Source organism: Lissotriton helveticus, chromosome 11, assembly GCF_964261635.1.
Source record: "Lissotriton helveticus chromosome 11, aLisHel1.1, whole genome shotgun sequence".
Classification (NCBI taxonomy): domain Eukaryota; kingdom Metazoa; phylum Chordata; class Amphibia; order Caudata; family Salamandridae; genus Lissotriton; species Lissotriton helveticus.
Window position 1 is genome coordinate 1086187116 of NC_136072.1, and position 13413 is coordinate 1086200528.

A 13413-nucleotide genomic window follows, 5' to 3' on the forward strand; every position below is an offset into this window, starting at 1 on the left:
CTTGCCTTGGTATGCCCCCACTTTTTAGGTCTCGCTGGTGATGCGGCGCGAAAGCGCTTTCGCCAGCGAGATCTATTGTTATCGACTTGCCTCTCAAGTGGTACAGACTGGGGCACGCGCAGATTGTGGTCTGTGGACGCGCTTGCAAGTGTGTACAGCTGGTGCGCATCAATTAGGGTTGAGTTAACAGTGTGAACGCGCTCCGGAAGACGTGCTAGCATTCAGCAGCATGTGGGGCGCCTGGCGGCATGCCGAGATAATTACTTTCTGTTTTCCGGCTATGTTGTGAGGTCATGAACGGCTGTGAGCGGCCGTCTCACTGGCGCCATGTGGTAGAAGCTCCATTTGCCATTCATTTTAAAGTGATATTACAAATAGTGCTTACTATGCTGCTGCTTTACGCTATACATTTGTTTATTTTCAACAAATCACTCATTTCAGTATGCGTAGCCTGCTGCTACAGTTTGCAGTTTGTTAGCTTTGAACAAATAACGCATTAGTTATACCTGACCTACTGATGCTTAAGCTTTTGGTGTTTGTGGAGCTGTGCTTAAGTTGTTTGTCAAGCTGTACCGTCATTGAAAACGGGACCTCTTGATGTACAAAAAAACATAAAGAACATATGCGGCTGCTTATACAATCTCTACACTACTATACGTCAATACCTTATTCAACCGTCATTACCTCCGTGTTATTAAAATAGTTTCGCACAAAAATTAAGGCCACCGGTAACATTTGTACATCTTATATTGAGTTGAATTGTCGGTATTTCCAAAGTGCTGCTGTCACTTTGACCAAACTTTGCGGCTGCTCGTATTTGTACAATATTTATTTTACTCTTACACGTTCTTCCACATAACCAACCTCCACTACCACCGTGCCATATAGTCCTTTGCCCACAACTGACCTCTACTACTATCGCGCCTAACCACTGTGTTGCGCATACAAATTAAGGCCAGTGGCCACTGGCTCCCCTTACTAGGAAGCGCAGCGGACGAGCGCAGCGGGCGCGCCAAAGGCGAGCCCGTCTGCGCCCGTCCGCGCCGGACCCGCGCCCAGGGCCACCCCCCCTGCTCCGTCTGATACTGATCACCCTCCAAGATATACCTACGACAGAGAGGCGCTCTGGGCCATAAAAAACAGCACCTCGGCTATGGGATGTACAGTCGGGGAACCAGGGACCTATGCTCCATTTAACCATCCTTTATGTGCCAACTGCCTACAACCCCTGCCCAAACTGCTCTGGCAACCCATAGCCCCTCAAAGGAATCACAAGAAAGATCCTATGAGGAAGGACCATCCCGTGGTAAATTGCCTTCTTCTCAATGCGAGGTCACTAGTCAAACACAGCACTGAGATAACAGAGCTGATTGTGGACGCGGATGTTAAAATAGCATTTATCACCGAGTCCTGGACTGACGCGGCCTCAGGTCCGGATATAGTTCAGGCCACCCCGCCGGACTTTGTTTGCTTCACGCAAAATCGAGACAGGAGGAAAGGAGGTGGCCTAGCCATTATTTATCATAATGCTATTAGAGGGTCCTTTCAAACGGGACCCACAGGCCTCGAGGAGTCACTGCTATTTAACCTCACCCTATCCGATCATCAATCCCTCAATGGCTGTCTGGTATACAGACCCCCAGGCTCTAAAGCCCCCTTTATGCCTGCACTGAGTAAAGTACTCAAAAGTACTCGAAGCAGCAGTCTCTGCCCAAACTTTCACGCTGCTGGGTGATTTTAATTATCATCTAGAATGTGACTCAGACACTGATACCCATAACCTGATCGACCTATTACAGGGGATAGATTTGACACAACAGGTATGTGGTCCAACACACAAGGCAGGCCACACACTAGACGGGATTTTTTCTAACCATCCCAACCTGAATGTTTCATCAATCCTGCCGGTCCCTTGGTCCGATCACTCAGCAGTTCACTTTATGGTTTCTTTAACCACACACATGAAACCACCCAGCTCCAGAAACGCCCCTAGAAAGGTCAGAAAATGGAACACCATTAATAGTGAAACGCTGGAGGAAGTTCTAACAAACTCCCTGGAACCTCTGGTTGATAATGTGGAAGAATCAGCCACGGCCTATACAACCTGGCTTGAACGCGCCTGTCTACTCCTGGCCCCCCCTAAAACTACCTGCTCCACACGGGCAAATCCTGCCGCCCCCTGGTTTTCGGAACAAATCAGGGACCACAAAACGCGGTGTAAAAAACTCGAGAGAACCTGGCGGATAAACTACAGCGAGACAGACAAAAAAATCCTCAATATGGAACAAAGAGCCTACAAAGAAAGAATCCTTCAGGCAAAAAGGGCCTTTCTTACTAAACAGATCAAAGAAGCCCGGAACACCCCAAAGGAACTATTCCTTACGGTCTCATCCCTGGCAAACCCCAAAACCATTGATATCCCCCCTAGTCTCTCTCTCTGCGAGAACCTCGCCACCTTCTTTAGGGAAAAAGTTGAAAGTATCTTCTTTTCCCTAGATAGCTTGATAAAATCCCCTCCTTCTAGGGACGGTCCGGAACCAGACAGCACTCAGGTAAGACTCTCACACTTCCAGCCTATCAGCGAAAAGGAAGTGGTGAGCCGTCTACTGAAGATGAAATCTGGCTCCCCACACGACCCATGTCCGGCGACAATAGCTAAACTAGCCCCCGCCATAATTGCATCCAATCTAACACCCCTCCTCAATCAGATGTTGGATAAAGGGGAATACCCAGCAAGATGGAAACGAGCATCCATCCTGCCCCTATTAAAAAAAAAAAACAACCTAGACATCACCGAGATGAACAACTACCGTCCAATAGCACGATTACCCCTTCCCGTCAAAATTATGGAAGGCCACTTAAATACACAATTAAGTGCCTTCTTAAAGACAGGAGATCTTCTTGACCCTTCCCAACACGGTTTTCGTGCGGAACACAGCACGGAATCCGCCCTGATTAAATCAGTGGAAGACATCAGAAAGGCGATGGACGCATGAGGCAGAGCCGCCCTGATACTGTTGGACCTTTCCGCGGCCTTCGACACGGTCCACCACAAGTTGTTGGTGGACCGGTTGAGGGCCAGTGGAATTCAGGGAAAGGCATTAAAAATCCTACAATCCTTCCTCTCCAACAGAACTCAATCAGTGGCCCTGGGAGATCTGGAATCACAAGCGTTTGTGCTCCCTTGTGGAGTTCCCCAGGGGTCCTCGCTCAGTCCCACCCTTTTTAATGTTTATGTAGCGACACTTGCCCCAGTAATTAGATCATTCGGTTTTCACCTCACAGCATACGCAGACGACACACAAATAGTGGTGCCACTGCTACCGGGCAACACTGAGTACAGCGGACAGGTTTAGAGGATGTATGCATGAGGTAGGCTGCTGGATGGCCCAAAACTGCCTTAAACTGAATTCCACTAAGACAGAAGTGGTGCTTTTTGGTTCCAGGGACAATTTCTGGTCACCTAGATGGTGGCCTGAGGAGCTGGGACCCCTCCCCTCCTCGGTGGATAAAGTAAAAAATCTGGGTATACTGGTGGACAACTCCCTGTCCTTCCTACCACAGATTATTGCTCTGTCCTCCTCTACTCACTACATCCTCAAAACAATAAGGAAAGTCCTGCCTTATCTGGAGAGGGAGCATCGGAAAACGATTGTAACAGGCCTAGTCCTCTCACGCTTGGACTACTGCAACAGCCTGATGTTAAACGCCCAGCAGGGGGTACTCAACAAACTCCAACTACTGCAAAATGCAGCCGCCCGTCTGATCAGACACTCCTAAATTTGCCTCGGTAGCTCAGGACTTAGTAAACCTTCACTGGCTACCAATTTGCAAGAGAATTGTTTTTAAAGCACTCTGCATGGTCTTCAAAGCCCTGCATGATACGGGCCCTAGATGCATGAAACTGCTCTTCCACTGGCATAAACCAGCAAGAACCCCGAGATCTGGGGAGCTGGCGCTGGTAACAGTCCCCAGAGTTAAAAAAGCACGCTGGGGCGGCAGGAGTTTCTCTTGGAGCAGCAGAGGCTTGGAACAAATTGCCACTCAACCTCAGACAATCTTCGGACCTTATGGCTTTTAGGAGAGAGCTTGAGACCTGGCTTTTCACCCACTAAGTTCTGACACCCACACTCTCCGGCCCAATCACGCTAGCGCCAGGACACCTCCGGGTAACAGAGCGCTCTACAAATGTGATAATAAATAATAAATAAATAAACTTCCCTCGTACAGTACCTATTTTACTCCTACACTTGGTTTACTACAACCAACTTCCACTATAGGTTGTGCCTAACCACTGTGTTGTGCTGACAAATTAAGGGCATCGTTAACTTCCCTACACTTTGCGACGGCTCCTTCTGCCACAAATATTTAGCTCATTGTGAGAACTAACTAATAAATCACTGCTATAAACTTGTGTGGCTATAGTGTGGAACAAATGAACACTTTCCGTATTTGCAAGGCTCAAGTCCAGCAACGTTACTTTCACAGTCTTGATCGTAAGTGTGTAAATGAGCTGGTACGAATAAAATGGCACACTATTTCATTTGCATGGAAGTGTATACGTAATGCAACCCTTCGGCTAGAGAAGCCCTCGCCTCGGACTGGTGCGGAGAGAAATTAACCTTTTCTGACTCAGCTTTGGGCGCGTCCAGTAAAGTTATGTTTTGATGCTATAGACTTGACCCACTGAGCTTTGTGTTTCCAGGGTGAATGTAGTCAAAGGAAAATGCCTTAAAATAGGGCCCTACCCTTCTGGCCAGCATCTTAGTGCAACACCTCATAAACTGTAGGACTTAATACAGCACGTCCACCCTTTCTAAGCGCTGAAAATACGAGATGCCATATTACACAGTTTAACAATACCCATTTTGTTTGATGGGGAGCTGTGTAGGCCTTGTCTAAATTGAAATAGGGGAGCTCATTGAAGGCTCTGCCCACCTTGCAAGGCTTGCGCCACCTGCACCCCGCGGGCCACGGGCCCCTTCACTGGACACACCTCGGACCACATCACACTAGCAGCTGCTGCGCTCTATTCAACAGCTTCTTACACATTTTACACATTTCCTGTTTAATTTAAACAGATTCAAGTTGCTTGCACGGTTAAAAGCTGCCCTTTCTTTAGTAAACTATTGTCACTTTCGTTCACCAGAAGAGGAAAACACTTAAATACTTTTCAGATATTTGCTCTTTAACAAAAGCGAGGGCATTGAGAGCACTTAAATGAACAGACAGCTGGTGGTTCGGTTGACCCACTGTGGAACAAACCCGTAGGCTGTTGGTATTATAAATGACAATGCATTTTATTTGTTTCTTTTTTAAAAACATAAATAAAAGGCATTGTCATTTGCAATGCGAGAGTTTAAGCTATTAGTATTGTAAATGACAATGCCATTTATTTATCTGTTATCAAAACCAACACATAGATAAAAGGTTTGTCATTTACAATGCCAATAGCTCAAACTTTTGCAAATGCAAGACCTATTGCATTGCAAATTCTTGTTTCTGAATTGCTGATGTGCTTTGACTGAGTGTGCACTGGGCTCCTGCCAACCAGGTACCCAGGGTCTGTGTTCCTTCCCTAAAACTGTACTGAAACAAAACCCAATTTGCATCTATGGCCACCTGTCAGCCCCTAGTAGTTGGTACCCAAGGTATCCAGGGCATGGTGACCAGAGAATACCCCTGAGGGCTGCAGCACTTATTGTGCCACCCCAGGGGGCCTGTACCCTGGCACCCACACACTCTTTGCAGGCTGAGTGGCTAACTACAGAACTAAAACCATTCGACATGGCACACATCCCTGTGTGCCATGCCCACAGAACCCACTGCCCTGGCATACTTCAGTCACCCCTATAGCTGGGTGCCCTATGCCAGAGGTGTGGGCACAGGTGCATGAGCCCTGTGCCCCTACAGTACCCAGGGCCATTCCTGGGCACTGTAAGTGCAGTGATGCCATTAAGAGTATATGGTTCTGGGAGGTTGGCATTACGAACTCCGCAGCACCATAATGGCTACACTGAAGACTGACAAGTTTGGTATCAAACTTCTCAGCACATTAAACCCGCACTGATGCCAGTGTGGGATTTAATGTAAAATGCACCAGAGGGCATCTTAGAGATGCCCTCTGAAACCTACAATCCACGTCTGGCTGAGTGTCTGCAGAGGCAGCCGCACAGCAGACATGTTGCTGGACCCCTGGGTAGGAGAGCCCCCGCTCTCCTGGGCCTGCAACAATGCACATCCTGGGCGAGGTGATGGGTCCCCCCCCCCCCCAGGATGGGCAGGGGGAAGCTTCAAAGGCATGCGGCCTCTGTGAGCTTCTCCAGACCATTTGCTGTACCCAGCAACCAGCCCCCACCAGTCCTGCCCCCCACTCTGGCGGGAAGACTGGTGGGAAAAACTACGTCAGGAAGGGGGGGTGGGTGTGCCAACCGTTGCCAACTCCACCCCTCAGGTGGAAGAGGCGAGGTGAAGCACGACCCCGGGCTATGGCCATCTTGTAGATGTGGAGCCCTGCCCAATCACAGCTAGGCTCCTGCCCCCCTCCCACAGTAGAGGAGCAGGCTAGGGGGTGTACTCACCCCAGGACAGGTAACCATTGGTCCCTGTCCTTGCTTTACCTTTAACGCCCCTAAATTGAGTATTTAGGGGCTCCCTGAACCTTCCTTCCTCAGATTCAGATACCAAAAAGAAGAAAGAAGATCAAGAAGACCTGCCGTGCAGCTGCTAACAGGACAACAACTACTGACTTGGCCCCGGCCTGTTGATCCTGGAACCTACTCTTGCCTAAAACCCGGCGACTCCTGCGGACAGCAACCTTTGGACACCCAGATGACCTGCCTGCCTTGACCCTCTTGAAGATTGAGACTCCCATCAGCAGAGGCTCTGCTGCAACAACCCCCCCCTAGTGCCAGCTAGGAAGCTCCGGACCAGCCCACTCTGCACCTGCTGAGCCCGGGCCGGGCCCAACAGAACCAAGCCCACGAGGACATCCCCCCCGGCGACTGGGACCCGAAGTCCAGTGCCCAAAGACCCTCCTCGACAAACCAGCTGACACCTGCAGACTCAGAACCAGGGGCCACCCCAACCGCGACCAGCTGAGGGTACGCTTTTCTGACACCCAAAGACAGCCTGGTGCCCTACAGCCCCCTGTGCCTCCCTTTGGGGTACCTACCTGTGCTCCAAGATCCCAACTTACCTCTCGTAGTGCTGGTCGCCCCTGGAGAGTCTCCGTCCCCGAGCCTGCAGCCTTTGTTCCTTTTCAACCTTTCCCATTGGATAACATTGAGCGCCCAACGGCTCAAAAGCACCCTGCACCCAGCTGCCCGAGTGCCGCTGGCTGTGCCACCTTTGTCCTATCCTACTTTCCCACCCCCCTGCCCTGAGCAAGTGATCAGGAGCCCAGCTCCCACAGCAGCGTGGCCTGCTGGCCAGCAGCCACCAACCGAAGGCCCCCTTTCCCTCATTGGATATCATTGGGCCTAACTACCTCTGCACACGGCTGGTCCTGTGCTGCTGGGGCTGAACCTACTGTACTTACCAGACCCTGGGGGACACCTGAGTCTATGCTCAGAACCACAACTTCATCATCCAAGTACTCACCTGGAAACCGCTAACTCACTTCTTGTTGACCTTAATCTACAGCAGCATATCCACTCCCCCACTCACCGTAAAGGCCATAGCCTCGACCACATCTGGTCCTACAACCTTATTCTATCTAATCTGGTTGTGGAGCCTTGTATCTGGTCGGATCACCACCTAATACAGTTCGCCTTGACGGTCAGTAATAAGGCCCAGAAGCCTCAGAAAATGGGGAAAATAAGAAAATGGAAAAGCATTAGCTCCCCGGAGTTTCTAGACTCGCTACTTGCAACTTTACCTCCGGTTTCAGAACATCCGGATGCCATGGAGGAATCCATCTCACATTGGATCACAGGGGCTGCAGACATCCATGCCCCCTGGGTCAAGCCCCCTCGGTCTCGCGCTAGTAATACTCACAGATGGTTTACCCCACAACTTCAGGCGCAAAAATTAGAAGTCCGTAAGAAAGAAAGGACCTGGAGGACCAACTATTCCCAACAGGATAGGGTGACCTACTGTGCTGCTCGCAAGGTCTACCAGAAATCCATCCTGGCACAGAAAACAACTTACTTTTCTGAGCTCATCACACACTCACAAAATAAATCCAAAGACATCTTTAAGATGGTGAATGAGCTCTGCGACAGCGACAGAACGGTCCCCCCGGTGGTCCCTACCCAAGCATGGTGCGACTCTTTAAATTCTTTCTTTATCAATAAAATTTTGGACATAAAACAATGCATAATCAACTCTCCAGTCCCACTTCCTTTGGATGATTCTTTTCTTAATCCTTCTACGCTCGAGGCTTTTCCACCGATTGACGCTAAAATGCTGTCCGAACTCTTTAACCGAGTTAAATCAGGTTCTCCTGATGATGTTTGCCCCACACACATATATAAGGACATAGGCCTAGCCATACCTCAGAGTATTCTTCCCGCACTAAATGCTTCTCTTATCAGCGGCAGGGTACCATCTTGATTTAAACAGGCTCTACTCATCCCTCTGCTGAAGAAGCCGGGTGCAGACCTACAAATCCTGGTCAACTATAGGCCTATTTCCTTGCTCCCATACTTGTCAAAATTACTGGAGGCATATACCTCTACCTATCTCTGTAAATTTATAGAGGACAGCGGCTATCTTGAACCCAACCAAGCAGGTTTCCGTCCCTGTCATTCGACGGAAACGGTCATCCTAGCCGTCCAAAATGCATTAAGATCTAATGCAGACAAGGGCATCCACCAGGCCCTGGTCTTACTTGACTTGTCGGCCGCGTTCGACACGGTTGATTTTTCCATCTTAATCAACCGTGTCGAGCAGGCCGGCCTTAGGGGCACAGCTCTTGAGTGGATAACCGCTCATCTCGGACCGCACTCAGTCGGTTAGACTGGGCTCTTTTACCGCCTCTAGAACTGGTTCTACATGCGGGGTCCCACAGGGGTCCTCACTTCCCCTTTGCTTTTTAACCTTTACATGCGCCCCCTTCTGCATCTCCTAAAGCAATTTAAAGTTACAGTTTACAACTACGCTGATGATTTGCAGCTTCTTTGCCCTGAATGCACCCGATTCTGTCATCGAATTCCAAGCAACAATGCAACTGATACAACGCTGGATGAGCCTTAACCATCTTAAGCTCAACCCGGGGAAAACCGAGCTAATTGTCCCCGGGACCAGTAGTATCAGTTGGGGCCCACATTTTTGGCCTATTAGTCTTGGACCTCCACCGCCCATCGCCTCTTTGGTGAAAAGTCTCGGAGTCATTTTGACCTCGGACCTATCACTGAGGGGCCAAGTTGGCGCGGTCGTCTCTTCTAGCTTCTATCAGATAAGAAAGATTAAAAAAATAGCGCAGTTCTTAACTTTCTCAGCTCTTATTCAAGTCACCATCGCCTTGGTTCTCTCTAGGCTGGACTTTTCCAACAGCATCTATCTGGGCCTTCCTCTCGGTCTCCTTAAACGACTGCAGTTAGTGCAGAATCAGGCAGCTAGGCTGCTTCTTAAACAGCCTAAGTGGCAATCCTTCAGGCCAGGCCTTGAACAACTACACTGGCTGCCTGTCCCCCAAAGAATAATGTTTAAGACCAGCTGCATTATATTCAGGAGCTTACAGGAGACAGGGCCACAGTTCATCACTCAGCTGGTCACCAGATACAAGCCCATTTTGAATCTTCGCTCCTCCAATAAAGACATCTTGATTGTTCCTTCTTACAACAGGAAACGCCAGGGTGGTAGCTGTTTTCACCACCTAGCTGCTGTTTTGTGGAACTCTCTTCCGCTGACTCCACGGTAAAGCCCAGATCTTTTGACTTTCAGGCTCTCTTAAGACCTGGCTATATAAGCAAGCATATCCGCAGTAGATTTGTTATGTTATGTTCCTTTCCTTCCTTCAACAGCGCAATGAAGCCCACGGGCGTACGTGCGCTTTACAAAAAAACCATAACATAACTTACCTGCCATTGGATAACATTGACCAATTTTGACTCGAAATTTTTTTAAGTGTGGAGTTTTGAAAACTGAAAATATTCATATAAAATAAGCCGAATTCCGAAGTACTCACCTGATATCAGGGGAGAAGCCAGTACTGTACCTGTCAGCCCAGTACTGAACTGCAAAAGTAATCCTTACCGGGTTTACTAGTAATATGTGTTTTCTCCATAGGAACCCATTGTCTGCTTTTCTATGAAATTTCTTCTAAGTGTCTACTTTTGAAAACTTGAAATATTCTTTATAAATCACATGAAATACTGAAACGCAATTACCTACCTGTTTTGAGTTAAGACCACAGTGCTAGCCCTGAGAGACCAATGCTGGGTTACCAAAGTAACCCGATCGTACTTTACCTGCAACCTGAATTTTCTCCCATTGAATAACATTGTCAGATTTCCATTGAAAAGTTTTTAAGTGTGAACTTTTAAAACCGCTTTATATTCACGAAAATTCACTACAGTACCTAAAACGTTTTTGCTAATCTGGTTTCAGCTTAGACCCCAGGACTGAATCTAGGATCTAGTCCTGGGACTACTAAAGTAATCTATCAAGTAATCAACTGTACTTACATGTGGAAAACCCATTGAGCTCAATGTTAGTGTTTTAAGATTGTGTTGCTTACTGTCAATACTGTATTAATTGTGTGCGCAAACTTTATTGCTCCTTTGCAATGTAATTACATGAGAACTCATAACAAGAAACGTGTATTTTTATAACTGTTGGTTCTAAAAAAATTAAACGCCTATATCTGTGGATATAAAAACAATTGGCATGGAGTTCAGTCCTTGTGTGTGAAACCTTTTGCTGACTGAGTGTGTACAACAAATGCTTTTCACTGTCCCCTGGTACTGCCTTACTGCTCGACCAAGCTATCACTTCGGAGAGTAAGGTCAGTTCTGACTTTAACCTTGGTTATACCTCTGGGGTTGGTGGACTCTATACACACTGTACTTCATTCTAGTCCAGCATATATAGAGCCACTTTCTCACAATATTGCACAGATTTCCTGGCTAGGGCATCCCATGGTCATGATGTACAGCTTTGGTATTGCCCTTGAACTGCTGAATATATCTTTGAAAAGTTTCAATAAAAGATTTAAACCATAAAAAGTAAATTGTGCCCAAACTCTACTTGTGTTTGGGGCATTTAAAAGGGTTAACCTTCAATGTTTCGACATATTAGGTACCCCCAGGGTCTCCCCTAGGTGTCCCAGGGGTGTGGGGAGGGGGGAGGGTTGTGTATCTATAAGGTAGACCCTTACAAAATGAGTTTTATGTTCCCTGGGTAAAGTAAAATTGCACATTTCACTCCCCACATTGTGATAAAGTGCAACCCAAAATCGACTCTGGTGGTAGGAGCACTGTGGAGGGAGGATCTGCAATATTTTTACATATTCAGAACCCCTAAAGTCTCACCTAGGTGTACCTGGGGTGGGGGTCTTGTAGATATATGTATCCTACTCATAAAATGTTTTTATAAGCCCTGGTGCTGGAAAAATGGCCCAAGTCACTTTTCCCATTGCAAATCCCATGCCATAGGTTAACATTGCAAAAGGTATTAGTTAATAACTGGAGAAAGAAAAGCCATAAAACTAGGATTAAATGTATGGTAATTATCAATCCAACAATATGGTATTGTTGAATTTATTGTAAAATGTACAGACAAGATGTTATAAGACATTTTTTTTGTCTAAGACAAAATTCAAACCTGTACTGCTCTGCACTGATTGGTCGAAGATAAGTCGGTGAGCCTGGCTGCTTTGAAGAGGTGATAAATGACCCCCTGGGGTTAAGGAAGCCTCTCTGGGACGAGACGTTGCTGAGCATAGCAATGCCAGAGTGGGGGAGAAGTCGTAAACCATGGACTTCAAGCGAAGGGGTGTACCCCTGTTCACCCCTAGCCAGATGCTAGAATTAAGGAAGGAATGAGCCGATGCAAGGGGGAGGGACTATGGAGAATAACCATCCTAGGCGTGTGTAGCCTGGTCTTCCCTGCTGAAAAGTCTGACATTGAATTTTGGAAGAATAGTAGTTTCTGGGTTAGCATTTTGCCACACTGCAGAAAGTGGTCAGAGGTTTGGGTGGAACCCTGCAGCTTATTGAACAGGAGAGCCCTCCTGCTAGACTCCAGAGAACACTGAATAAGTATCTGAGAGGGGCGGTGCCTCTCAGATCTGCTGCTTGAAACTTCAGAGAATCGGAAGAGTCTGCCCTGAAGAGTTTGATGTGCATTTCCAAAGGCCTGAACTCTGAAGATTGCACCTTTTTGCACCATTTGAAACTAGAGCCCCATGGATCAAACCTGCTTCAAAAGGACTAATGAGTGGACTCCGTGCAAGCTGCAGGTTAACAGTGCTCACCTGGACATCACCAGAAAGAATCCCCAGCCTTGAGTACTACCAGTGGATTTGTAAGGGTTTTGTTCAAGTAGATTGCATGAATTGAAGTCTCTCACTTTCAAGGACCATCTTGGAGATTCCAGAACCTTGGATTGTGTGTTGGATACTTTGGGACCCGCAAGAAGAAATTCAGGTAGTAGTTCTAACTGGACCCAGCCTGCTGGAGGAGGCTGCACAAGAGTGGTGAGATCCTCCAGAACAATTGCTAAAGGTGACTGTGTCCCTGTCAGAGCAAACAAAATGACTGAAACGGGCACTGTTGGTTTCTAAGCACTAGAAAGTGACTTTCAGGTGGTGGCAGCTCCTGGGCTCATTGGGGGCTCTCACGTTGGATTACAGCTCTGCTGACTTTGTGTTTTAATTACTAGCAGTGACCAATACTGTTTAGTGTTTTAACTTGCTTGCACTTGTTTATCATTTGTAAATTGTCAGCCTTTGCTGCCTTGCCTTGTTTAAACGTGTTTGGCATTTCTACCTACCGTTTACTTCTGTTTCGGCATCCTTTGCCCCGGTCCCGCGCGGCTCCCAGTGCCGATCGCGTGGAGGGCAGCTCCATCAGCGCGGCTTCCGTGCCGGACAGCTGTAGAGTGGGCGCCATATTGGAACCAGCCGGAAGGGCGCGCACACCGCAGGCAGCGGTCTAGCGGCCCGAGGCTGTCCTCTATAAAACGCCCATGTGTTACCGGAAGCGCAGCGGACGAGCGCAGCGGGCACGCCTTGTGCGCGCCGAAGGTGCGCCTAAGGTAAGCCAGTCTGCGCCCGTCCGCAGCCAGACGGGCACGGCACTATGCCAATTTTCATTCTTATTTGCCTGATCAGCTGTGCCTTCCAAGGTCCCTGGAGTTTAGATTCTGCCACAAGGGAGCATATTAGTTATCTGAACATTGCTCGCACTCCTTCCTCGCCTACCCTTCCATCCAACCTACCCTCCCTTATACCCGGTTCCCGTCCTG

General features: G+C 48.1%; 1 protein-coding gene across 1 annotated transcript in view; it reads left to right on the top strand.

Annotated features, from left to right (window-relative positions):
• RNF10 (ring finger protein 10) overlaps window positions 1-13413 on the top strand; it is a 551920-nt gene that overhangs the window by 323179 nt on the left and 215328 nt on the right. The gene's annotated exons all lie outside the window — the stretch shown is intronic.